The sequence below is a fragment of the Acipenser ruthenus genome, chromosome 17 (assembly GCF_902713425.1).
Source record: "Acipenser ruthenus chromosome 17, fAciRut3.2 maternal haplotype, whole genome shotgun sequence".
Lineage (NCBI taxonomy): Eukaryota > Metazoa > Chordata > Actinopteri > Acipenseriformes > Acipenseridae > Acipenser > Acipenser ruthenus.
The window spans coordinates 11,618,995-11,641,232 of NC_081205.1; the positions used below are offsets into that span (position 1 = coordinate 11,618,995).

At 37.9% G+C, this 22,238-nt stretch overlaps 20 non-coding genes across 20 annotated transcripts; all 20 read left to right on the forward strand.

Moving 5' to 3' along the window:
• Window positions 1-176: 176 nt before the first annotated feature.
• On the forward strand, window positions 177-249 carry trnar-ucg (transfer RNA arginine (anticodon UCG)). The gene has a single exon. It is a non-coding gene; the product is annotated as a tRNA-Arg (tRNA).
• Window positions 250-1,963: 1,714 nt separating this feature from the next.
• trnaq-cug (transfer RNA glutamine (anticodon CUG)) lies at window positions 1,964-2,035 on the forward strand. The gene has a single exon. It is a non-coding gene; the product is annotated as a tRNA-Gln (tRNA).
• A 335-nt stretch (window positions 2,036-2,370) lies between these two features.
• trnar-ccu (transfer RNA arginine (anticodon CCU)) lies at window positions 2,371-2,443 on the forward strand. Its single transcript has one exon. It is a non-coding gene; the product is annotated as a tRNA-Arg (tRNA).
• Window positions 2,444-3,149: 706 nt separating this feature from the next.
• On the forward strand, window positions 3,150-3,222 carry trnar-ucg (transfer RNA arginine (anticodon UCG)). Its single transcript has one exon. It is a non-coding gene; the product is annotated as a tRNA-Arg (tRNA).
• Window positions 3,223-4,925: 1,703 nt separating this feature from the next.
• trnaq-cug (transfer RNA glutamine (anticodon CUG)) lies at window positions 4,926-4,997 on the forward strand. The gene has a single exon. It is a non-coding gene; the product is annotated as a tRNA-Gln (tRNA).
• A 655-nt stretch (window positions 4,998-5,652) lies between these two features.
• trnam-cau (transfer RNA methionine (anticodon CAU)) lies at window positions 5,653-5,724 on the forward strand. Its single transcript has one exon. It is a non-coding gene; the product is annotated as a tRNA-Met (tRNA).
• Window positions 5,725-6,104: 380 nt separating this feature from the next.
• Window positions 6,105-6,177, forward strand: trnar-ucg (transfer RNA arginine (anticodon UCG)). The gene has a single exon. It is a non-coding gene; the product is annotated as a tRNA-Arg (tRNA).
• A 1,713-nt stretch (window positions 6,178-7,890) lies between these two features.
• On the forward strand, window positions 7,891-7,962 carry trnaq-cug (transfer RNA glutamine (anticodon CUG)). Its single transcript has one exon. It is a non-coding gene; the product is annotated as a tRNA-Gln (tRNA).
• A 1,103-nt stretch (window positions 7,963-9,065) lies between these two features.
• trnar-ucg (transfer RNA arginine (anticodon UCG)) lies at window positions 9,066-9,138 on the forward strand. The gene has a single exon. It is a non-coding gene; the product is annotated as a tRNA-Arg (tRNA).
• A 1,974-nt stretch (window positions 9,139-11,112) lies between these two features.
• Window positions 11,113-11,184, forward strand: trnaq-cug (transfer RNA glutamine (anticodon CUG)). The gene has a single exon. It is a non-coding gene; the product is annotated as a tRNA-Gln (tRNA).
• A 338-nt stretch (window positions 11,185-11,522) lies between these two features.
• On the forward strand, window positions 11,523-11,602 carry trnar-ccu (transfer RNA arginine (anticodon CCU)). Its single transcript has one exon. It is a non-coding gene; the product is annotated as a tRNA-Arg (tRNA).
• Window positions 11,603-12,311: 709 nt separating this feature from the next.
• Window positions 12,312-12,384, forward strand: trnar-ucg (transfer RNA arginine (anticodon UCG)). The gene has a single exon. It is a non-coding gene; the product is annotated as a tRNA-Arg (tRNA).
• Window positions 12,385-14,094: 1,710 nt separating this feature from the next.
• On the forward strand, window positions 14,095-14,166 carry trnaq-cug (transfer RNA glutamine (anticodon CUG)). Its single transcript has one exon. It is a non-coding gene; the product is annotated as a tRNA-Gln (tRNA).
• Window positions 14,167-14,503: 337 nt separating this feature from the next.
• On the forward strand, window positions 14,504-14,576 carry trnar-ccu (transfer RNA arginine (anticodon CCU)). The gene has a single exon. It is a non-coding gene; the product is annotated as a tRNA-Arg (tRNA).
• A 709-nt stretch (window positions 14,577-15,285) lies between these two features.
• trnar-ucg (transfer RNA arginine (anticodon UCG)) lies at window positions 15,286-15,358 on the forward strand. The gene has a single exon. It is a non-coding gene; the product is annotated as a tRNA-Arg (tRNA).
• Window positions 15,359-17,067: 1,709 nt separating this feature from the next.
• On the forward strand, window positions 17,068-17,139 carry trnaq-cug (transfer RNA glutamine (anticodon CUG)). Its single transcript has one exon. It is a non-coding gene; the product is annotated as a tRNA-Gln (tRNA).
• Window positions 17,140-18,255: 1,116 nt separating this feature from the next.
• Window positions 18,256-18,328, forward strand: trnar-ucg (transfer RNA arginine (anticodon UCG)). Its single transcript has one exon. It is a non-coding gene; the product is annotated as a tRNA-Arg (tRNA).
• A 1,713-nt stretch (window positions 18,329-20,041) lies between these two features.
• Window positions 20,042-20,113, forward strand: trnaq-cug (transfer RNA glutamine (anticodon CUG)). Its single transcript has one exon. It is a non-coding gene; the product is annotated as a tRNA-Gln (tRNA).
• Window positions 20,114-20,449: 336 nt separating this feature from the next.
• On the forward strand, window positions 20,450-20,522 carry trnar-ccu (transfer RNA arginine (anticodon CCU)). Its single transcript has one exon. It is a non-coding gene; the product is annotated as a tRNA-Arg (tRNA).
• A 688-nt stretch (window positions 20,523-21,210) lies between these two features.
• Window positions 21,211-21,283, forward strand: trnar-ucg (transfer RNA arginine (anticodon UCG)). Its single transcript has one exon. It is a non-coding gene; the product is annotated as a tRNA-Arg (tRNA).
• The last annotated feature ends 955 nt before the right edge of the window (window positions 21,284-22,238 follow it).

Consider the following 22,238-nt stretch of genomic DNA (forward strand, 5'->3'; position numbering starts at 1 on the left):
TAGCTTTAGGGTATGGGCGGGGCTACTGGCTGCTTTTTTAATTCCGTACCTCTTTGGGACTGTGGTAGTTCTGTACTTGTTTGCTTTGTTATGAAAAAATATTTCGTTGATACTGTAGTACAAACTACGCTAATTATAGATGAAAGTATTTACGTAAACGCTCTCTTTTGGTGAAAGACCGCGTGGCCTAATGGATAAGGCGTCTGACTTCGAATCAGAAGATTGAGGGTTCGAGTCCCTTCGTGGTCGTTTTATTTATTTTTTATTTTATTCATTAATTGTGTAACTTGTATTTCAGATCAAATAATACAATGTAAGTCAGTGTACATGTTTCTGCGTTTTAAAAAGTGATATAGGCTCTTTTCCTTTAGTGTGGTAAGGAAAATAATTTAACTTAAATATAGAAATATGTTCTACATCAGTGTGATCTCGTTAGAAATGTACCTAATGTATAGTCCAGTATATGTCAAATGATCAATTCCTTACGTAGATTCCTTCTATCGCAGGTGAATCAACTACAAGCTGTGCAGCTTCACTATTTGCTGTACGGGACGCGTCGTGTCGCAGCACTTTTGACTGCGCAAAGTGGTCACAGCTGTTGTTCACACTTTAAATACAGATTGCATTCGCAAAATTGGATACATTTACATTTAAAGTAAATGTGCTGAGTTTGTACCTCTTATCGAGAGGTTTTAAAAGTGACATCGTTGGTACATCCGTCCTCTCAACCAACAGGGAACCCGAAAGGGAGAATTTCAAAAATTTGTCGCACTGAGACCCTCGACTCTGACCAGAAATGATGTCGGAGTCTGAAGTCTGGACGGTAAAGTTTTGTACTCTAAAGTAACATTTAAACTTGCCAGCAGTCAAAAGCAAGTCTTTATATTATTGGTTCTGGTGTACTATTTAAAAGCTCTTGTGTATGTTGATGTAGCTAAACCTACATTTGGACAACTTTCCGTGAATTCTTGTTTTTTTGCCGCACCTTGCCAGTAAAACGAACTAAAAAGTACTGCATCAAAATCATAGCCTTATAACAAACTAATTAGACCAATGTCTGATTTTATTCATGTTTTCATCGTATAGCACAGATTCATAGAGGTGTTTTTTGTTAAGCTTTCATTTCAGTTAGAAGTTAAAATATTTACCCTTTACACACCAGCTGTTAGTTAACTTTCACATTTCTTCAATGTTATTAGCAGTCAGCTCCAGTGAATATGTAATCTTAGTATTGATGTTACCTGAGAAATAATCTTTTGTCGCACATCTTCAGGAATCCAATCAGCTGTTTGTATGTGGAACCGGACTTCAGCTTGTGTGTTTACTAGAACAAAATGTGAAAAATGTACTATAACACAACAGTAGCTGACTCTCTGTAACCTGTGATGTTGTTGCCTGTCTAGTTAACTCTGTGGAGAATGCTTCCCCACAACAGTGCTCCTGATCACCGTGTACATTAAACATGCTTGTGAATATTTTAACAAAGACTTCCATTTCCATACCTTTATTAACATTCTGGCCTCCAGGGCCACTGCTTCGACAGTAGGTAATGGTGAGGCGATCTACACAAAAACAAAAGGTGCACGTCAGTAAACATGCTTCACAATAACATGCTTTATAAAAAGTAGTAATTCAATGCAACACTATTATGTCATAGCAGTGAAGGATGGGGGATTGTGATACAGTCTGAACGAAGACAAGCTTTTCCAAACTAGTCTGGACGTATTACAGTTTTTAAAGCTCTGGATTCCCGTATCCAAGTCATTGTAAACATATTCGGCTGCTTTCACAGCCCGATTAAAACCAATCTTGGACTGCGTAATGTTACCCTGGGTAAGGTAGTCCAAGATTAGTGCTAATTAAAACAATCGCAGTAGAAACTCTTACACACACAACAACAACAACAAAGAATAATAATAAAATGATGTATTTATTACAGTTACGTGGCCAAGGCGTAAATATGGGTTCCATGGTGTAATGGTTAGCACTCTGGACTCTGAATACAGCGATCCGAGTTCAAATCTCGGTGGGACCTTCGTTTCAGTGCATTATTATTCTTAAGTTATTAAAAAGTGTTTCGTCGAACTGACGTTTCTATCATAATAAATGCTGAGAAATTCACTGCAAAGTTGTGGGATGGCACCTTTTAGCCATAAAATCTAAAGTATAAAACCCTCAGAAATACTTTTATTTGCTTTTGTCTGCTTTTGCAACCTGTACTGAAAAATCCGAGGTGACCGTAAAAAGCTTGCAGAGTACAGTACAGGTAAAAAGGTAAAGCGTTAATCATTTTTTTTGGGTTACCTTCCATTCTGTATTTAGCGATAGTCAGGCACACAAATATGAGCAAGAACGGCATTTTCTTTAGGAGCCCCAGTGGCCTAATGGATAAGGCACTGGCCTCCTAAGCCAGGGATTGTGTGTTCGAGTCCCATCTGGGGTGTAACGTGTATGTTTTTTTCTCACGACTGTTTTATAATAAACTTTCCAGACGTTTCCCCTCTCTTCAGCTATGATTCATCAAAATAAATAAACATATATTTCAACATGGTTAGCGTCAGTAACCATTTAAACACGGTGTCTGGTAAAGGCAATTTAACCTTACCACCCTAAAGTAACGTTAACCGCTATGATTAAATAGTAGTCCATTATATTAATTAATTTAACAGTATCTTATTAAACATTTGACAACTGAGCAAAAGCAGAGTGGCGCAGCGGAAGCATGCTGGGCCCATAACCCAGAGGTCGATGGATCGAAACCATCCTCTGCTAGATTTTTTTTGTCAGTTTGTATTTCAGCCGCTTTTATATATATTTCATATTAACAATCACATACCGGTATGTATTGTTTATAAAACCATTACTTCACAGAAGCGTCAGTCAATTCCATTTGTGCCCTGAGTACGAGGGGCGGGGCATCACTCAGCAATAGGAAAATAACAGACAAGAGGCAGCGCCAATTGGGTAAGCACATAGCTTTAGGGTATGGGCGGGGCTACTGGCTGCTTTTTTAATACCGTACCTCTTTGGGACTGTGGTAGTTCTGTACTTGTTTGCTTTGTTATGAAAAAATATTTCGTTGATACTGTAGTACAAACTACGCTAATTATAGATGAAAGTATTTACGTAAACATTCTCATTCGGTGAAAGACCGCGTGGCCTAATGGATAAGGCGTCTGACTTCGAATCAGAAGATTGAGGGTTCGAGTCCCTTCGTGGTCGTTTGTTTATTTTAGATTTTATTTATTAATTGTGTAACTTGTATTTCAGATCAAATAATACAATGTAAGTCAGTGTACATGTTTCTGCGTTTTAAAAAGTGATATAGGCTCTTTTCCTTTGGTGTGGTAAGGAAAATAATTTAACTTAAATATAGAAATATGTTCTACATCAGTGTGATCTCGTTAGAAATGTACCTAATGTATAGTCCAGTATATGTCAAATGATCAATTCCTTACGTAGATTCCTTCTATCGCAGGTGAATCAACTACAAGCTGTGCAGCTTCACTATTTGCTGTACGGGACGCGTCGTGTCGCAGCACTTTTGACTGCGCAAAGTGGTCACAGCTGTTGTTCACACTTTAAATACAGATTGCATTCGCAAAATTGGATACATTTACATTTAAAGTAAATGTGCTGAGTTTGTACCTCTTATCAAGAGGTTTTAAAAGCGACATCGTTGGTACATCCGTCCTCTCAACCAACAGGGAACCCGAAAGGGAGAATTTCAAACATTTGTCGCACTGAGACCCTCGACTCTGACCAGAAATGATGTCGGAGTCTGAAGTCTGGACGGTAAAGTTTTGTACTCTAAAGTAACATTTAAACTTGCCAGCAGTCAAAAGCAAGTCTTTATATTATTGGTTCTGGTGTACTATTTAAAAGCTCTTGTGTATGTTGATGTAGCTAAACCTACATTTGGACAACTTTCCGTGAATTCTTGTTTTTTTGCCGCACCTTGCCAGTAAAACGAACTAAAAAGTACTGCATCAAAATCATAGCCTTATAACAAACTAATTAGACCAATGTCTGATTTTATTCATGTTTTCATCGTATAGCACAGATTCATAGAGGTGTTTTTTGTTAAGCTTTCATTTCAGTTAGAAGTTAAAATATTTACCCTTTACACACCAGCTGTTAGTTAACTTTCACATTTCTTCAATGTTATTAGCAGTCAGCTCCAGTGAATATGTAATCTTAGTATTGATGTTACCTGAGAAATAATCTTTTGTCGCACATCTTCAGGAATCCAATCAGCTGTTTGTATGTGGAACCGGACTTCAGCTTGTGTGTTTACTAGAACAAAATGCGAAAAATGTACTATAACACAACAGTAGCTGACTCTCTGTAACCTGTGATGTTGTTGCCTGTCTAGTTAACTCTGTGGAGAATGCTTCCCCACAACAGTGCTCCTGATCACCCTGTACATTAAACATGCTTGTGAATATTTTAACAAAGACTTCCATTTCCATACCTTTATTAACATTCTGGCCTCCAGGGCCACTGCTTCGACAGTAGGTAATGGTGAGGAGATCTACACAAAAACAAAAGGTGCACGTCAGTAAACATGCTTCACAATAACATGCTTTATAAAAAGTAGTAATTCAATGCAACACTATTATGTCATAGCAGTGAAGGATGGGGGATTGTGATACAGTCTGAACGAAGACAAGCTTTTCCAAACTAGTCTGGACTTATTACAGTTTTTAAAGCTCTGGATTCCCGGATCCAAGTCATTGTAAACATATTCGGCTGCTTTCACAGCCCGATTAAAACCAATCTTGGACTGTGTAATGTTACCCTGGGTAAGGTAGTCCAAGATTAGTGCTAATTAAAACAATCGCAGTAGAAACGCTTACAAAAAAAAAAAAAAAAAAAAAAAAATGATGTATTTATTACAGTTACGTGGCCAAGGCGTAAATATGGGTTCCATGGTGTAATGGTTAGCACTCTGGACTCTGAATCCAGCGATCCGAGTTCAAATCTCGGTGGGACCTTCGTTTCAGTGCATTATTATTCTTAAGTTATTAAAACGTGTTTCGTCGAACTGACGTTTCTATCATAATAAATGCTGAGAAATTCACTGCAAAGTTGTGGGATGGCACCTTTTAGCCATAAAATCTAAAGTATAAAACCCTCAGAAATACTTTTATTTGCTTTTGTCTGCTTTTGCAACCTGTACTGAAAAATCCGAGGTGACCATAAAAAGCTTGCAGAGTACAGTACAGGTAAAAAGGTAAAGCGTTAATAATTTTTTTTTGGGGTTACCTTCCATTCTGTATTTAGCGATAGTCTGGCACACAAATATGAGCAAGAACGGCATTTTCTTTAGGAGCCCCAGTGGCCTGGCCTCCTAAGCCAGGGATTGTGGGTTCGAGTCCCATCTGGGGTGTAACGTGTATGTTTTTTTTTCTCACGACTGTTTTATAAAAAAACTTTCCAGACGTTTCCCCTCTCTTCAGCTATTATTCATCAAAATAAATAAACATATATTTCAACATGGTTAGCGTCAGTAACCATTTAAACACGGTGTCTGGTAAAGGCAATTTAACCTTACCACCCTAAAGTAACGTTAACCGCTATGATTAAATAGTAGTCCATTATATTAATTAATTTAACAGTATCTTATTAAACATTTGACAACTGAGCAAAAGCAGGGTGGCGCAGCGGAAGCGTGCTGGGCCCATAACCCAGAGGTCGATGGATCGAAACCATCCTCTGCTAGTTTTTTTTTTGTCAGTTTGTATTTCAGCCGCTTTTATATATATATTTCATATTAACAATCACATACCGGTATGTATTGTTTATAAAACCATTACTTCACAGAAGCGTCAGTCAATTCCATTTGTGCCCTGAGTACGAGGGGCGGGGCATCACTCAGCAATAGGAAAATAACAGACAAGAGGCAGCGCCAATTGGGTAAGCACATAGCTTTAGGGTATGGGCGGGGCTACTGGCTGCTTTTTTAATACCGTACCTCTTTGGGACTGTGGTAGTTCTGTACTTGTTTGCTTTGTTATGAAAAAATATTTCGTTGATACTGTAGTACAAACTACGCTAATTATAGATGAAAGTATTTACGTAAACGCTCTCTTTCGGTGAAAGACCGCGTGGCCTAATGGATAAGGCGTCTGACTTCGAATCAGAAGATTGAGGGTTCGAGTCCCTTCGTGGTCGTTTGTTTATTTTAGATTTTATTTATTAATTGTGTAACTTGTATTTCAGATCAAATAATACAATGTAAGTCAGTGTACATGTTTCTGCGTTTTAAAAAGTGATATAGGCTCTTTTCCTTTGGTGTGGTAAGGAAAATAATTTAACTTAAATATAGAAATATGTTCTACATCAGTGTGATCTCGTTAGAAATGTACCTAATGTATAGTCCAGTATATGTCAAATGATCAATTCCTTACGTAGATTCCTTCTATCGCAGGTGAATCAACTACAAGCTGTGAAGCTTCACTATTTGCTGTACAGGACGCGTCGTGTCGCAGCACTTTTGACTGCGCAAAGTGGTCACAGCTGTTGTTCACACTTTAAATACAGATTGCATTCGCAAAATTGGATACATTTACATTTAAAGTAAATGTGCTGAGTTTGTACCTCTTATCAAGAGGTTTTAAAAGCGACATCGTTGGTACATCCGTCCTCTCAACCAACAGGGAACCCGAAAGGGAGAATTTCAAACATTTGTCGCACTGAGACCCTCGACTCTGACCAGAAATGATGTCGGAGTCTGAAGTCTGGACGGTAAAGTTTTGTACTCTAAAGTAACATTTAAACTTGCCAGCAGTCAAAAGCAAGTCTTTATATTATTGGTTCTGGTGTACTATTTAAAAGCTCTTGTGTATGTTGATGTAGCTAAACCTACATTTGGACAACTTTCCGTGAATTCTTGTTTTTTTGCCGCACCTTGCCAGTAAAACGAACTAAAAAGTACTGCATCAAAATCATAGCCTTATAACAAACTAATTAGACCAATGTCTGATTTTATTCATGTTTTCATCGTATAGCACAGATTCATAGAGGTGTTTTTTGTTAAGCTTTCATTTCAGTTAGAAGTTAAAATATTTACCCTTTACACACCAGCTGTTAGTTAACTTTCACATTTCTTCAATGTTATTAGCAGTCAGCTCCAGTGAATATGTAATCTTAGTATTGATGTTACCTGAGAAAGAATCTTTTGTCGCACATCTTCAGGAATCCAATCAGCTGTTTGTATGTGGAACCGGACTTCAGCTTGTGTGTTTACTAGAACAAAATGTGAAAAATGTACTATAACACAACAGTAGCTGACTCTGTAACCTGTGATGTTGTTGCCTGTCTAGTTAACTCTGTGGAGAATGCTTCCCCACAACAGTGCTCCTGATCACCCTGTACATTAAACATGCTTGTGAATATTTTAACAAAGACTTCCATTTCCATACCTTTATTAAAATTCTGGCCTCCAGGGCCACTGCTTCGACAGTAGGTAATGGTGAGGCGATCTACACAAAAACAAAAGGTGCACGTCAGTAAACATGCTTCACAATAACATGCTTTATAAAAAGTAGTAATTCAATGCAACACTATTATGTCATAGCAGTGAAGGATGGGGGATTGTGATACAGTCTGAACGAAGACAAGCTTTTCCAAACTAGTCTGGACGTATTACAGTTTTTAAAGCTCTGGATTCCCGGATCCAAGTCATTGTAAACATATTCGGCTGCTTTCACAGCCCGATTAAAACCAATCTTGGACTGCGTAATGTTACCCTGGGTAAGGTAGTCCAAGATTAGTGCTAATTAAACAATCGCAGTAGAAACTCTTACACACACAACAACAACAACAACAAAGAATAATAATAAAATGATGTATTTATTACAGTTACGTGGCCAAGGCGTAAATATGGGTTCCATGGTGTAATGGTTAGCACTCTGGACTCTGAATCCAGCGATCCGAGTTCAAATCTCGGTGGGACCTTCGTTTCAGTGCATTATTATTCTTAAGTTATTAAAAAGTGTTTCGTCGAACTGACGTTTCTATCATAATAAATGCTGAGAAATTCACTGCAAAGTTGTGGGATGGCACCTTTTAGCCATAAAATCTAAAGTATAAAACCCTCAGAAATACTTTTATTTGCTTTTGTCTGCTTTTGCAACCTGTACTGAAAAATCCGAGGTGACCATAAAAAGCTTGCAGAGTACAGTACAGGTAAAAAGGTAAAGCGTTAATAATTTTTTTTTTTTGGGTTCTTCCATTCTGTATTTAGCGATAGTCTGGCACACAAATATGAGCAAGAACGGCATTTTCTTTAGGAACCCCAGTGGCCTGGCCTCCTAAGCCTGGGATTGTGGGTTCGAGTCCCATCTGGGGTGTAACGTGTATGTTTTTTTTTCACACGACTGTTTTATAATAAACTTTCCAGACGTTTCCCCTCTCTTCAGCTATTATTCATCAAAATAAATAAACATATATTTCAACATGGTTAGCGTCAGTAACCATTTAAACACGGTGTCTGGTAAAGGCAATTTAACCTTACCACCCTAAAGTAACGTTAACCGCTAATGATTAAATAGTAGTCCATTATATTAATTAATTTAACAGTATCTTATTAAACATTTGACAACTGAGCAAAAGCAGAGTGGCGCAGCGGAAGCGTGCTGGGCCCATAACCCAGAGGTCGATGGATCGAAACCATCCTCTGCTAGCTTTTTTTTGTCAGTTTGTATTTCAGCCGCTTTAATATATATTTCATATTAACAATCACATACCGGTATGTATTGTTTATAAAACCATTACTTCACAGAAGCGTCAGTCAATTCCATTTGTGCCCTGAGTACGAGGGGCGGGGCATCACTCAGCAATAGGAAAATAACAGACAAGAGGCAGCGCCAATTGGGTAAGCACATAGCTTTAGGGTATGGGCGGGGCTACTGGCTGCTTTTTTAATACCGTACCTCTTTGGGACTGTGGTAGTTCTGTACTTGTTTGCTTTGTTATGAAAACATATTTCGTTGATACTGTAGTACAAACTACGCTAATTATAGATGAAAGTATTTACTAAACGCTCTCTTTTGGTGAAAGACCGCGTGGCCTAATGGATAAGGCGTTTGACTTCGAATCAGAATATTGAGGGTTCGAGTCCCTTCGTGATCGTTTTTTTTATTTTAGATTTCATTTATTAATTGTGTAACTTGTATTTCAGATCAAATAATACAATGTAAGTCAGTGTACATGTTTCTGCGTTTTAAAAAGTGATATAGGCTCTTTTCCTTTAGTGTGGTAAGGAAAATAATTTATTATTATTATTCATTTCTTAGCAGACGCTCTTATCCAGGGCGACTTACAATTGTTACAAAATATCACATTATACAGATATCACACTATTTTTACATACAATTACCCATTTATACAGTTGGGTTTTTACTGGAGCAATCTAGGTAAAGTACCTTGCTCAAGGGTACAACAGCAGTGTCCCCCACTGGGGATTGAACCCAAAACCCTCCGGTCAAGAGTCCAGAGCCCTAACCACTACTCCACACTGCTGCTCCACACTGCTCCAACTTAAATATAGAAATATGTTCTACATCAGTGTGATCTCGTTAGAAATGTACCTAATGTATAGTCCAGTATATGTCAAATGATCAATTCCTTACGTAGATTCCTTCTATCGCAGGTGAATCAACTACAAGCTGTGCAGCTTCACTATTTGCTGTACGGGACGCGTCGTGTCGCAGCACTTTTGACTGCGCAAAGTGGTCACAGCTGTTGTTCACACTTTAAATACAGATTGCATTCGCAAAATTGGATACATTTACATTTAAAGTAAATGTGCTGAGTTTGTACCTCTTATCAAGAGGTTTTAAAAGCGACATCGTTGGTACATCCGTCCTCTCAACCAACAGGGAACCCGAAAGGGAGAATTTCAAACATTTGTCGCACTGAGACCCTCGACTCTGACCAGAAATGATGTCGGAGTCTGAAGTCTGGACGGTAAAGTTTTGTACTCTAAAGTAACATTTAAACTTGCCAGCAGTCAAAAGCAAGTCTTTATATTATTGGTTCTGGTGTACTATTTAAAAGCTCTTGTGTATGTTGATGTAGCTAAACCTACATTTGGACAACTTTCCGTGAATTCTTGTTTTTTTGCCGCACCTTGCCAGTAAAACGAACTAAAAAGTACTGCATCAAAATCATAGCCTTATAACAAACTAATTAGACCAATGTCTGATTTTATTCATGTTTTCATCGTATAGCACAGATTCATAGAGGTGTTTTTTGTTAAGCTTTCATTTCAGTTAGAAGTTAAAATATTTACCCTTTACACACTAGCTGTTAGTTAACTTTCACATTTCTTCAATGTTATTAGCAGTCAGCTCCAGTGAATATGTAATCTTAGTATTGATGTTACCTGAGAAATAATCTTTTGTCGCACATCTTCAGGAATCCAATCAGCTGTTTGTATGTGGAACCGGACTTCAGCTTGTGTGTTTACTAGAACAAAATGCGAAAAATGTACTATAACACAACAGTAGCTGACTCTCTGTAACCTGTGATGTTGTTGCCTGTCTAGTTAACTCTGTGGAGAATGCTTCCCCACAACAGTGCTCCTGATCACCCTGTACATTAAACATGCTTGTGAATATTTTAACAAAGACTTCCATTTCCATACCTTTATTAACATTCTGGCCTCCAGGGCCACTGCTTCGACAGTAGGTAATGGTGAGGAGATCTACACAAAAACAAAAGGTGCACGTCAGTAAACATGCTTCACAATAACATGCTTTATAAAAAGTAGTAATTCAATGCAACACTATTATGTCATAGCAGTGAAGGATGGGGGATTGTGATACAGTCTGAACGAAGACAAGCTTTTCCAAACTAGTCTGGACTTATTACAGTTTTTAAAGCTCTGGATTCCCGGATCCAAGTCATTGTAAACATATTCGGCTGCTTTCACAGCCCGATTAAAACCAATCTTGGACTGCGTAATGTTACCCTGGGTAAGGTAGTCCAAGATTAGTGCTAATTAAAACAATCGCAGTAGAAACGCTTACAAAAAAAAAAAAAAAAAAAAACAAAAAAAAAAAGATGTATTTATTACAGTTACGTGGCCAAGGCGTAAATGTGGGTTCCATGGTGTAATGGTTAGCACTCTGGACTCTGAATCCAGCGATCCGAGTTCAAATCTCGGTGGGACCTTCGTTTCAGTGCATTATTATTCTTAAGTTATTAAAAAGTGTTTCGTCGAACTGACGTTTCTATCATAATAAATGCTGAGAAATTCACTGCAAAGTTGTGGGATGGCACCTTTTAGCCATAAAATCTAAAGTATAAAACCCTCAGAAATACTTTTATTTGCTTTTGTCTGCTTTTGCAACCTCTACTGAAAAATCCGAGGTGACCATAAAAAGCTTGCAGAGTACAGTACAGGTAAAAAGGTAAAGCGTTAATAATTTTTTTTTTTGGGTTACCTTCCATTCTGTATTTAGCGATAGTCTGGCACACAAATATGAGCAAGAACGGCATTTTCTTTAGGAGCCCCAGTGGCCTAATGGATAAGGCACAAGGCACTGGCCTCCTAAGCCAGGGATTGTGGGTTCGAGTCCCATCTGGGGTGTAACGTGTATGTTTTTTTTTCACACGACTGTTTTATAATAAACTTTCCAGACGTTTCCCCTCTCTTCAGCTATTATTCATCAAAATAAATAAACATATATTTCAACATGGTTAGCGTCAGTAACCATTTAAACACGGTGTCTGGTAAAGGCAATTTAACCTTACCACCCTAAAGTAACGTTAACCGCTAATGATTAAATAGTAGTCCATTATATTAATTAATTTAACAGTATCTTATTAAACATTTGACAACTGAGCAAAAGCAGAGTGGCGCAGCGGAAGCGTGCTGGGCCCATAACCCAGAGGTCGATGGATCGAAACCATCCTCTGCTAGATTTTTTTTGTCAGTTTGTATTTCAGCCGCTTTAATATATATTTCATATTAACAATCACATACCGGTATGTATTGTTTATAAAACCATTACTTCACAGAAGCGTCAGTCAATTCCATTTGTGCCCTGAGTACGAGGGGCGGGGCATCACTCAGCAATAGGAAAATAACAGACAAGAGGCAGCGCCAATTGGGTAAGCACATAGCTTTAGGGTATGGGCGGGGCTACTGGCTGCTTTTTTAATACCGTACCTCTTTGGGACTGTGGTAGTTCTGTACTTGTTTGCTTTGTTATGAAAACATATTTCGTTGATACTGTAGTACAAACTACGCTAATTATAGATGAAAGTATTTACGTAAACGCTCACTTTCGGTGAAAGACCGCGTGGCCTAATGGATAAGGCGTCTGACTTCGAATCAGAAGATTGAGGGTTCGAGTCCCTTCGTGGTCGTTTTTTTTATTTTAGATTTTATTTATTAATTGTGTAACTTGTATTTCAGATCAAATAATACAATGTAAGTCAGTGTACATGTTTCTGCGTTTTAAAAAGTGATATAGGCTCTTTTCCTTTGGTGTGGTAAGGAAAATAATTTAACTTAAATATAGAAATATGTTCTACATCAGTGTGATCTCGTTAGAAATGTACCTAATGTATAGTCCAGTATATGTCAAATGATCAATTCCTTACGTAGATTCCTTCTATCGCAGGTGAATCAACTACAAGCTGTGCAGCTTCACTATTTGCTGTACGGGACGCGTCGTGTCGCAGCACTTTTGACTGCGCAAAGTGGTCACAGCTGTTGTTCACACTTTAAATACAGATTGCATTCGCAAAATTGGATACATTTACATTTAAAGTAAATGTGCTGAGTTTGTACCTCTTATCAAGAGGTTTTAAAAGCGACATCGTTGGTACATCCGTCCTCTCAACCAACAGGGAACCCGAAAGGGAGAATTTCAAACATTTGTCGCACTGAGACCCTCGACTCTGACCAGAAATGATGTCGGAGTCTGAAGTCTGGACGGTAAAGTTTTGTACTCTAAAGTAACATTTAAACTTGCCAGCAGTCAAAAGCAAGTCTTTATATTATTGGTTCTGGTGTACTATTTAAAAGCTCTTGTGTATGTTGATGTAGCTAAACCTACATTTGGACAACTTTCCGTGAATTCTTGTTTTTTTGCCGCACCTTGCCAGTAAAACGAACTAAAAAGTACTGCATCAAAATCATAGCCTTATAACAAACTAATTAGACCAATGTCTGATTTTATTCATGTTTTCATCGTATAGCACAGATTCATAGAGGTGTTTTTTGTTAAGCTTTCATTTCAGTTAGAAGTTAAAATATTTACCCTTTACACACCAGCTGTTAGTTAACTTTCACATTTCTTCAATGTTATTAGCAGTCAGCTCCAGTGAATATGTAATCTTAGTATTGATGTTACCTGAGAAATAATCTTTTGTCGCGCATCTTCAGGAATCCAATCAGCTGTTTGTATGTGGAACCGGACTTCAGCTTGTGTGTTTACTAGAACAAAATGCGAAAAATGTACTATAACACAACAGTAGCTGACTCTCTGTAACCTGTGATGTTGTTGCCTGTCTAGTTAACTCTGTGGAGAATGCTTCCCCACAACAGTGCTCCTGATCACCCTGTACATTAAACATGCTTGTGAATATTTTAACAAAGACTTCCATTTCCATACCTTTATTAACATTCTGGCCTCCAGGGCCACTGCTTCGACAGCAGGTAATGGTGAGGCGATCTACACAAAAACAAAAGGTGCACGTCAGTAAACATGCTTCACAATAACATGCTTTATAAAAAGTAGTTATTCAATGCAACACTATTATGTCATAGCAGTGAAGGATGGGGGAATGTGATACAGTCTGAACGAAGACAAGCTTTTCCAAACTAGTCTGGACTTATTACAGTTTTTAAAGCTCTGGATTCCCGGATCCAAGTCATTGTAAACATATTCGGCTGCTTTCACAGCCCGATTAAAACCAATCTTGGACTGCGTAATGTTACCCTGGGTAAGGTAGTCCAAGATTAGTGCTAATTAAAACAATCGCAGTAGAAACGCTTACAAAAAAAAAAAAAAAAAAAAAAAAAAAAAAAAGATGTATTTATTACAGTTACGTGGCCAAGGCGTAAATGTGGGTTCCATGGTGTAATGGTTAGCACTCTGGACTCTGAATCCAGCGATCCGAGTTCAAATCTCGGTGGGACCTTCGTTTCAGTGCATTATTATTCTTAAGTTATTAAAAAGTGTTTCGTCGAACTGACGTTTCTATCATAATAAATGCTGAGAAATTCACTGCAAAGTTGTGGGATGGCACCTTTTAGCCATAAAATCTAAAGTATAAAACCCTCAGAAATACTTTTATTTGCTTTTGTCTGCTTTTGCAACCTGTACTGAAAAATCCGAGGTGACCATAAAAAGCTTGCAGAGTACAGTACAGGTAAAAAGGTAAAGCGTTAATAAGTTTTTTTTTGGGTTACCTTCCATTCTGTATTTAGCGATAGTCTGGCACACAAATATGAGCAAGAACGGCATTTTCTTTAGGAGCCCCAGTGGCCTAATGGATAAGGCACTGGCCTCCTAAGCCAGGGATTGTGGGTTCGAGTCCCATCTGGGGTGTATCGTGTATGTGTTTTTTTCTCACGACTGTTTTATAATAAACTTTCCAGACGTTTCCCCTCTCTTCAGCTATTATTCATCAAAATAAATAAACATATATTTCAACATGGTTAGCGTCAGTAAGCATTTAAACACGGTGTCTGGTAAAGGCAATTTAACCTTACCACCCTAAAGTAACGTTAACCGCTAATGATTAAATAGTAGTCCATTATATTAATTAATTTAACAGTATCTTATTAAACATTTGACAACTGAGCAAAAGCAGAGTGGCGCAGCGGAAGCGTGCTGGGCCCATAACCCAGAGGTCGATGGATCGAAACCATCCTCTGCTAGCTTTTTTTTGTCAGTTTGTATTTCAGCCGCTTTAATATATATTTCATATTAACAATCACATACCGCTATGTATTGTTTATAAAACCATTACTTCACAGAAGCGTCAGTCAATTCCATTTGTGCCCTGAGTACGAGGGGCGGGGCATCACTCAGCAATAGGAAAATAACAGACAAGAGGCAGCGCCAATTGGGTAAGCACATAACTTTAGGGTATGGGCGGGGCTACTGGCTGCTTTTTTAATACCGTACCTCTTTGGGACTGTGGTAGTTCTGTACTTGTTTGCTTTGTTATGAAAACATATTTCGTTGATACTGTAGTACAAACTACGCTAATTATAGATGAAAGTATTTACGTAAACGCTCTCTTTCGGTGAAAGACCGCGTGGCCTAATGGATAAGGCGTCTGACTTCGAATCAGAAGATTGAGGGTTCGAGTCCCTTCGTGGTCGTTTGTTTATTTTAGATTTTATTTATTAATTGTGTAACTTGTATTTCAGATCAAATAATACAATGTAAGTCAGTGTACATGTTTCTGCGTTTTAAAAAGTGATATAGGCTCTTTTCCTTTGGTGTGGTAAGGAAAATAATTTAACTTAAATATAGAAATATGTTCTACATCAGTGTGATCTCGTTAGAAATGTACCTAATGTATAGTCCAGTATATGTCAAATGATCAATTCCTTACGTAGATTCCTTCTATCGCAGGTGAATCAACTACAAGCTGTGAAGCTTCACTATTTGCTGTACAGGACGCGTCGTGTCGCAGCACTTTTGACTGCGCAAAGTGGTCACAGCTGTTGTTCACACTTTAAATACAGATTGCATTCGCAAAATTGGATACATTTACATTTAAAGTAAATGTGCTGAGTTTGTACCTCTTATCAAGAGGTTTTAAAAGCGACATCGTTGGTACATCCGTCCTCTCAACCAACAGGGAACCCGAAAGGGAGAATTTCAAACATTTGTCGCACTGAGACCCTCGACTCTGACCAGAAATTATGTCGGAGTCTGAAGTCTGGACGGTAAAGTTTTGTACTCTAAAGTAACATTTAAACTTGCCAGCAGTCAAAAGCAAGTCTATATTATTGGTTCTGGTGTACTATTTAAAAGCTCTTGTGTATGTTGATGTAGCTAAACCTACATTTGGACAACTTTCCGTGAATTCTTGTTTTTTTGCCGCACCTTGCCAGTAAAACGAACTAAAAAGTACTGCATCAAAATCATAGCCTTATAACAAACTAATTAGACCAATGTCTGATTTTATTCATGTTTTCATCGTATAGCACAGATTCATATAGGTGTTTTTTGTTAAGCTTTCATTTCAGTTAGAAGTTAAAATATTTACCCTTTACACACCAGCTGTTAGTTAACTTTCACATTTCTTCAATGTTATTAGCAGTCAGCTCCAGTGAATATGTAATCTTAGTATTGATGTTACCTGAGAAATAATCTTTTGTCGCGCATCTTCAGGAATCCAACCAGCTGTTTGTATGTGGAACCGGACTTCAGCTTGTGTGTTTACTAGAACAAAATGCGAAAAACGTACTATAACACAACAGTAGCTGACTCTCTGTAACCTGTGATGTTGTTGCCTGTCTAGTTAACTCTGTGGAGAATGCTTCCCCACAACAGTGCTCCTGATCACCCTGTACATTAAACATGCTTGTGAATATTTTAACAAAGACTTCCATTTCCATACCTTTATTAACATTCTGGCCTCCAGGGCCACTGCTTCGACAGTAGGTAATGGTGAGGAGATCTACACAAAAACAAAAGGTGCACGTCAGTAAACATGCTTCACAATAACATGCTTTATAAAAAGTAGTAATTCAATGCAACACTATTATGTCATAGCAGTGAAGGATGGGGGATTGTGATACAGTCTGAACGAAGACAAGCTTTTCCAAACTAGTCTGGACTTATTACAGTTTTTAAAGCTCTGGATTCCCGGATCCAAGTCATTGTAAACATATTCGGCTGCTTTCACAGCCCGATTAAAACCAATCTTGGACTGCGTAATGTTACCCTGGGTAAGGTAGTCCAAGATTAGTGCTAATTAAAACAATCGCAGTAGAAACGCTTACAAAAAAAAAAAAAAAAAAAAAAAAAAAAAAAAAAGATGTATTTATTACAGTTACGTGGCCAAGGCGTAAATGTGGGTTCCATGGTGTAATGGTTAGCACTCTGGACTCTGAATCCAGCGATCCGAGTTCAAATCTCGGTGGGACCTTCGTTTTAGTGCATTATTATTCTTAAGTTATTAAAAAGTGTTTCATCGAACTGACGTTTCTCAGTTCATTAAATACTCTTAAATTCACTGCAAAGTTGTGGGATGGCACCTTTTAGCCATAAAATCTAAAGTATAAAACCCTCAGAAATACTTTTATTTGCTTTTGTCTGCTTTTGCAACCTGTACTGAAAAATCCGAGGTGACCGTAAAAAGCTTGCAGAGTACAGTACAGGTAAAAAGGTAAAGCGTTAATAATTTTTTTTGGGTTACCTTTCATTCTGTATTTAGCGATAGTCAGGCACACAAATATGAACAAGAATGACATTTTCTTTAGGAGCCCCAGTGGCCTAATGGATCAGGCACTGGCCTCCTAAGCCAGGGATTGTGGTTTCGAGTCCCATCTGGGGTGTAACGTGTATGTTTTTTTCTCACGACTGTTTTATAATAAACTTTCCAGACGTTTCCCCTCTCTTCAGCTATTATTCATCAAAATAAATAAACATATATTTCAACATGGTTAGCGTCAGTAACCATTTAAACACGGTGTCTGGTAAAGGCAATTTAACCTTACCACCCTAAAGTAACGTTAACCGCTAATGATTAAATAGTAGTCCATTATATTAATTAATTTAACAGTATCTTATTAAACATTTGACAACTGAGCAAAAGCAGAGTGGCGCAGCGGAAGCGTGCTGGGCCCATAACCCAGAGGTCGATGGATCGAAACCATCCTCTGCTAGCTTTTTTTTGTCAGTTTGTATTTCAGCCGCTTTAATATATATTTCATATTAACAATCACATACCGGTATGTATTGTTTATAAAACCATTACTTCACAGAAGCGTCAGTCAATTCCATTTGTGCCCTGAGTACGAGGGGCGGGGCATCACTCAGCAATAGGAAAATAACAGACAAGAGGCAGCGCCAATTGGGTAAGCACATAGCTTTAGGGTATGGGCGGGGCTACTGGCTGCTTTTTTAATACCGTACCTCTTTGGGACTGTGGTAGTTCTGTACTTGTTTGCTTTGTTATGAAAACATATTTCGTTGATACTGTAGTACAAACTACGCTAATTATAGATGAAAGTATTTACGTAAACGCTCTCTTTCGGTGAAAGACCGCGTGGCCTAATGGATAAGGCGTCTGACTTCGAATCAGAAGATTGAGGGTTCGAGTCCCTTCGTGGTCGGTTTTTTATTTTAGATTTTATTTATTAATTGTGTAACTTGTATTTCAGATCAAATAATACAATGTAAGTCAGTGTACATGTTTCTGCGTTTTAAAAAGTGATATAAACTCTTTTTCCTTTAGTGTGGTAAGGAAAATAATTTAACTTAAATATAGAAATATGTTCTACATCAGTGTGATCTCGTTAGAAATGTACCTAATGTATAGTCCAGTATATGTCAAATGATCAATTCCTTACGTAGATTTCTTCTATCGCAGATGAATCAACTACAAGCTGTGCAGCTTCACTATTTGCTGTACGGGACGCGTCGTGTCGCAGCACTTTTGACTGCGCAAAGTGGTCACAGCTGTTGTTCACACTTTAAATACAGATTGCATTCGCAAAATTGGATACATTTAAAGTAAATGTGCTGAGTTTGTAGCTCTTATCAAGAGGTTTTAAAAGCGACATCGTTGGTACATCCGTCTTCTCAACCAACAGGGAAACCCGAAAGGGAGAATTTCAAACATTTGTCGCACTGAGACCCTCGACTCTGACCAGAAATGATGTTGGAGTCTCAAGTCTGTACGGTAAAGTTTTGTACTCTAAAGTAACATTTAAACTTGCCAGCAGTCAAAAGCAAGTCTTTATATTATTGGTTCTGGTGTACTATTTAAAAGCTCATGTGTATGTTGATGTAGCTAAACCTACATTTGGACAACTTTCCGTGAATTCTTGTTTTTTTGCCGCACCTTGCCAGTAAAACGAACTAAAAAGTACTGCATCAAAATCATAGCCTTATAACAAACTAATTAGACCAATGTCTGATTTTATTCATGTTTTCATCGTATAGCACAGATTCATAGAGGTGTTTTTTGTTAAGCTTTCATTTCAGTTAGAAGTTAAAATATGTACCCTTTACACACCAGCTGTTAGTTAACTTTCACATTTCTTCAATGTTATTAGCAGTCAGCTCCAGTGAATATGTAATCTTAGTATTGATGTTACCTGAGAAATAATCTTTTGTCGCACATCTTCAGGAATCCAATCAGCTGTTTGTATGTGGAACCGGACTTCAGCTTGTGTGTTTACTAGAACAAAATGTGAAAAATGTACTATAACACAACAGTAGCTGACTCTCTATAACCTGTGATGTTGTTGCCTGTCTAGTTAACTCTGTGGAGAATGCTTCCCCACAACAGTGCTCCTGATCACCCTGTACATTAAACATGCTTGTGAATATTTTAACAAAGACTTCCATTTCCATACCTTTATTAACATTCTGGCCCACAGGGCCACTGCTTCGACAGTAGGTAATGGTGAGGCGATCTACACAAAAACAAAAGGTGCACGTCAGTAAACATGCTTCACAATAACATGCTTTATAAAAAGTAGTAATTCAATGCAACACTATTATGTCATAGCAGTGAAGGATGGGGGATTGTGATACATTCTGAACGAAGACAAGCTTTTCCAAACTAGTCTGGACTTATTACAGTTTTTAAAGTTCTGGATTCCCGGATCCAAGTCATTGTAAACATATTCGGCTGCTTTCACAGCCCGATTAAAACCAATCTTGGACTGTGTAATGTTACCCTGTGAAAGGTAGTCCAAGATTAGTGCTAATTAAAACAATCGCAGTAGAAACGCTTACACACACAAAAAAAAAAAAAAAAAAAAGCGAATAATAAAATGATGCATTTATTACAGTAACGTGGCCAAGGCGTAAATATGGGTTCCATGGTGTAATGGTTAGCACTCTGGACTCTGAATCCAGCGATCCGAGTTCAAATCTCGGTGGGACCTTCGTTTTAGTGCATTATTATTCTTAAGTTATTAAAAAGTGTTTCATCGAACTGACGTTTCTCATTTCGTTAAATACTCTTAAATTCAATGCAAAGTTGTGGGATGGCACCTTTTAGCCATAAAATCTAAAGTATAAAACCCTCAGAAATACTTTTATTTGCTTTTGTCTGCTTTTGCAACCTGTACTGAAAAATCCGAGGTGACCGTAAAAAGCTTGCAGAGTACAGTACAGGTAAAAAGGTAAAGCGTTAATAATTTTTTTTGGGTTACCTTTCATTCTGTATTTAGCGATAGTCAGGCACACAAATATGAACAAGAATGACATTTTCTTTAGGAGCCCCAGTGGCCTAATGGATCAGGCACTGGCCTCCTAAGCCAGGGATTGTGGGTTCGAGTCCCATCTGGGGTGTAACGTGTATGTTTTTTTCTCACGACTGTTTTATAATAAACTTTCCAGACGTTTCCCCTCTCTTCAGCTATTATTCCTAAAAATGAATAAACATATATTTCAACATGGTTAGCGTCAGTAACCATTTAAACACGGTGTCTGGTAAAGGTAATTTAACTTTACCACCCTAAAGTAACGTTAACCGCAATGATTAAATAGTAACAAATAGTCGATTATATTAATTAATTTAACAGTATCTTATTAAACATTTGACAACTGAGCAAAAGCAGAGTGGCGCAGCGGAAGCGTGCTGGGCCCATAACCCAGAGGTCGATGGATCGAAACCATCCTCTGCTAGATTTTTTTTGTCAGTTTGCATTTCAGCCGCTTTTATATATATTTCATATTAACAATCACATACCGGTATGTATTGTTTATAAAACCATTACTTCACAGAAGCGTCAGTCAATTCCATTTGTGCCCTGAGTACGAGGGGCGGGGCATCACTCAGCAATAGGAAAATAACAGACAAGAGGCAGCGCCAATTGGGTAAGCACATAGCTTTAGGGTATGGGCGGGGCTACTGGCTGCTTTTTTAATTCCGTACCTCTTTGGGACTGTGGTAGTGCTGTATTTGTTTGCTTCGTTATGAACAAACTACGCTAATTATAGAGTAAAGTATTTACGTAAACGCTCGCTTTCGGTGAAAGACCGCGTGGCCTAATGGATAAGGCGTATGACTTCGAATCAGAAGATTGAGGGTTCGAGTCCCTTCGTGGTTGTTTTTTTTTTATTTTAGATTTTATTTATTAATTGTGTAACTTGTATTTCAGATCAAATAATACAATGTATGTCAGTGTACATGTTTCTGCGTTTTAAAAAGTGATATAAACTCTTTTTCCTTTAGTGTGGTAAGGAAAATAATTTAACTTAAATATAGAAATATGTTCTACATCAGTGTGATCTCGTTAGAAATGTACCTAATGTATAGTCCAGTATATGTCAAATGATCAATTCCTTACGTAGATTCCTTCTATCGCAGGTGAATCAACTACAAGCTGTGCAGCTTCACTATTTGCTGTACGGGACGCGTCGTGTCGCAGCACTTTTGACTGCGCAAAGTGGTCACAGCTGTTGTTCACACTTAAAATACAGATTGCATTCGCAAAATTGGATACATTTACATTTAAAGTAAATGTGCTGTTTGTACCTCTTATCAAGAGGTTTTAAAAGCGACATCGTTGGTACATCCGTCCTCTCAACCAACAGGGAACCCGAAAGGGAGAATTTCAAACATTTGTCACACTGAGACCCTCGACTCTTACCAGAAATGATGTCGGAGTCTGAAGTCTGTACGGTAAAGTTTTGTACTCTAAAGTAACATTTAAACTTGCCAGCAGTCAAAAGCAAGTCTTTATATTATTGGTTCTGGTGTACTATTTAAAAGCTCTTGTGTATGTTGATGTAGCTAAACCTACATTTGGACAACTTTCCGTGAATTCTTGTTTTTTTTGCCGCACCTTGCCAGTAAAATGAACTAAAAAGTACTGCATCAAAATCATAGCCTTATAACAAACTAATTAGACCAATGTCTGATTTTATTCATGTTTTCATCGTATAGCACAGATTCATAGAGGTGTTTTTTGTTAAGCTTTCATTTCAGTTAGAAGTTAAAATATTTACCCTTTGCAGGGATATGGAGGAATGCAGTACAGTGTGCAGAGAGCTGATGCAGGC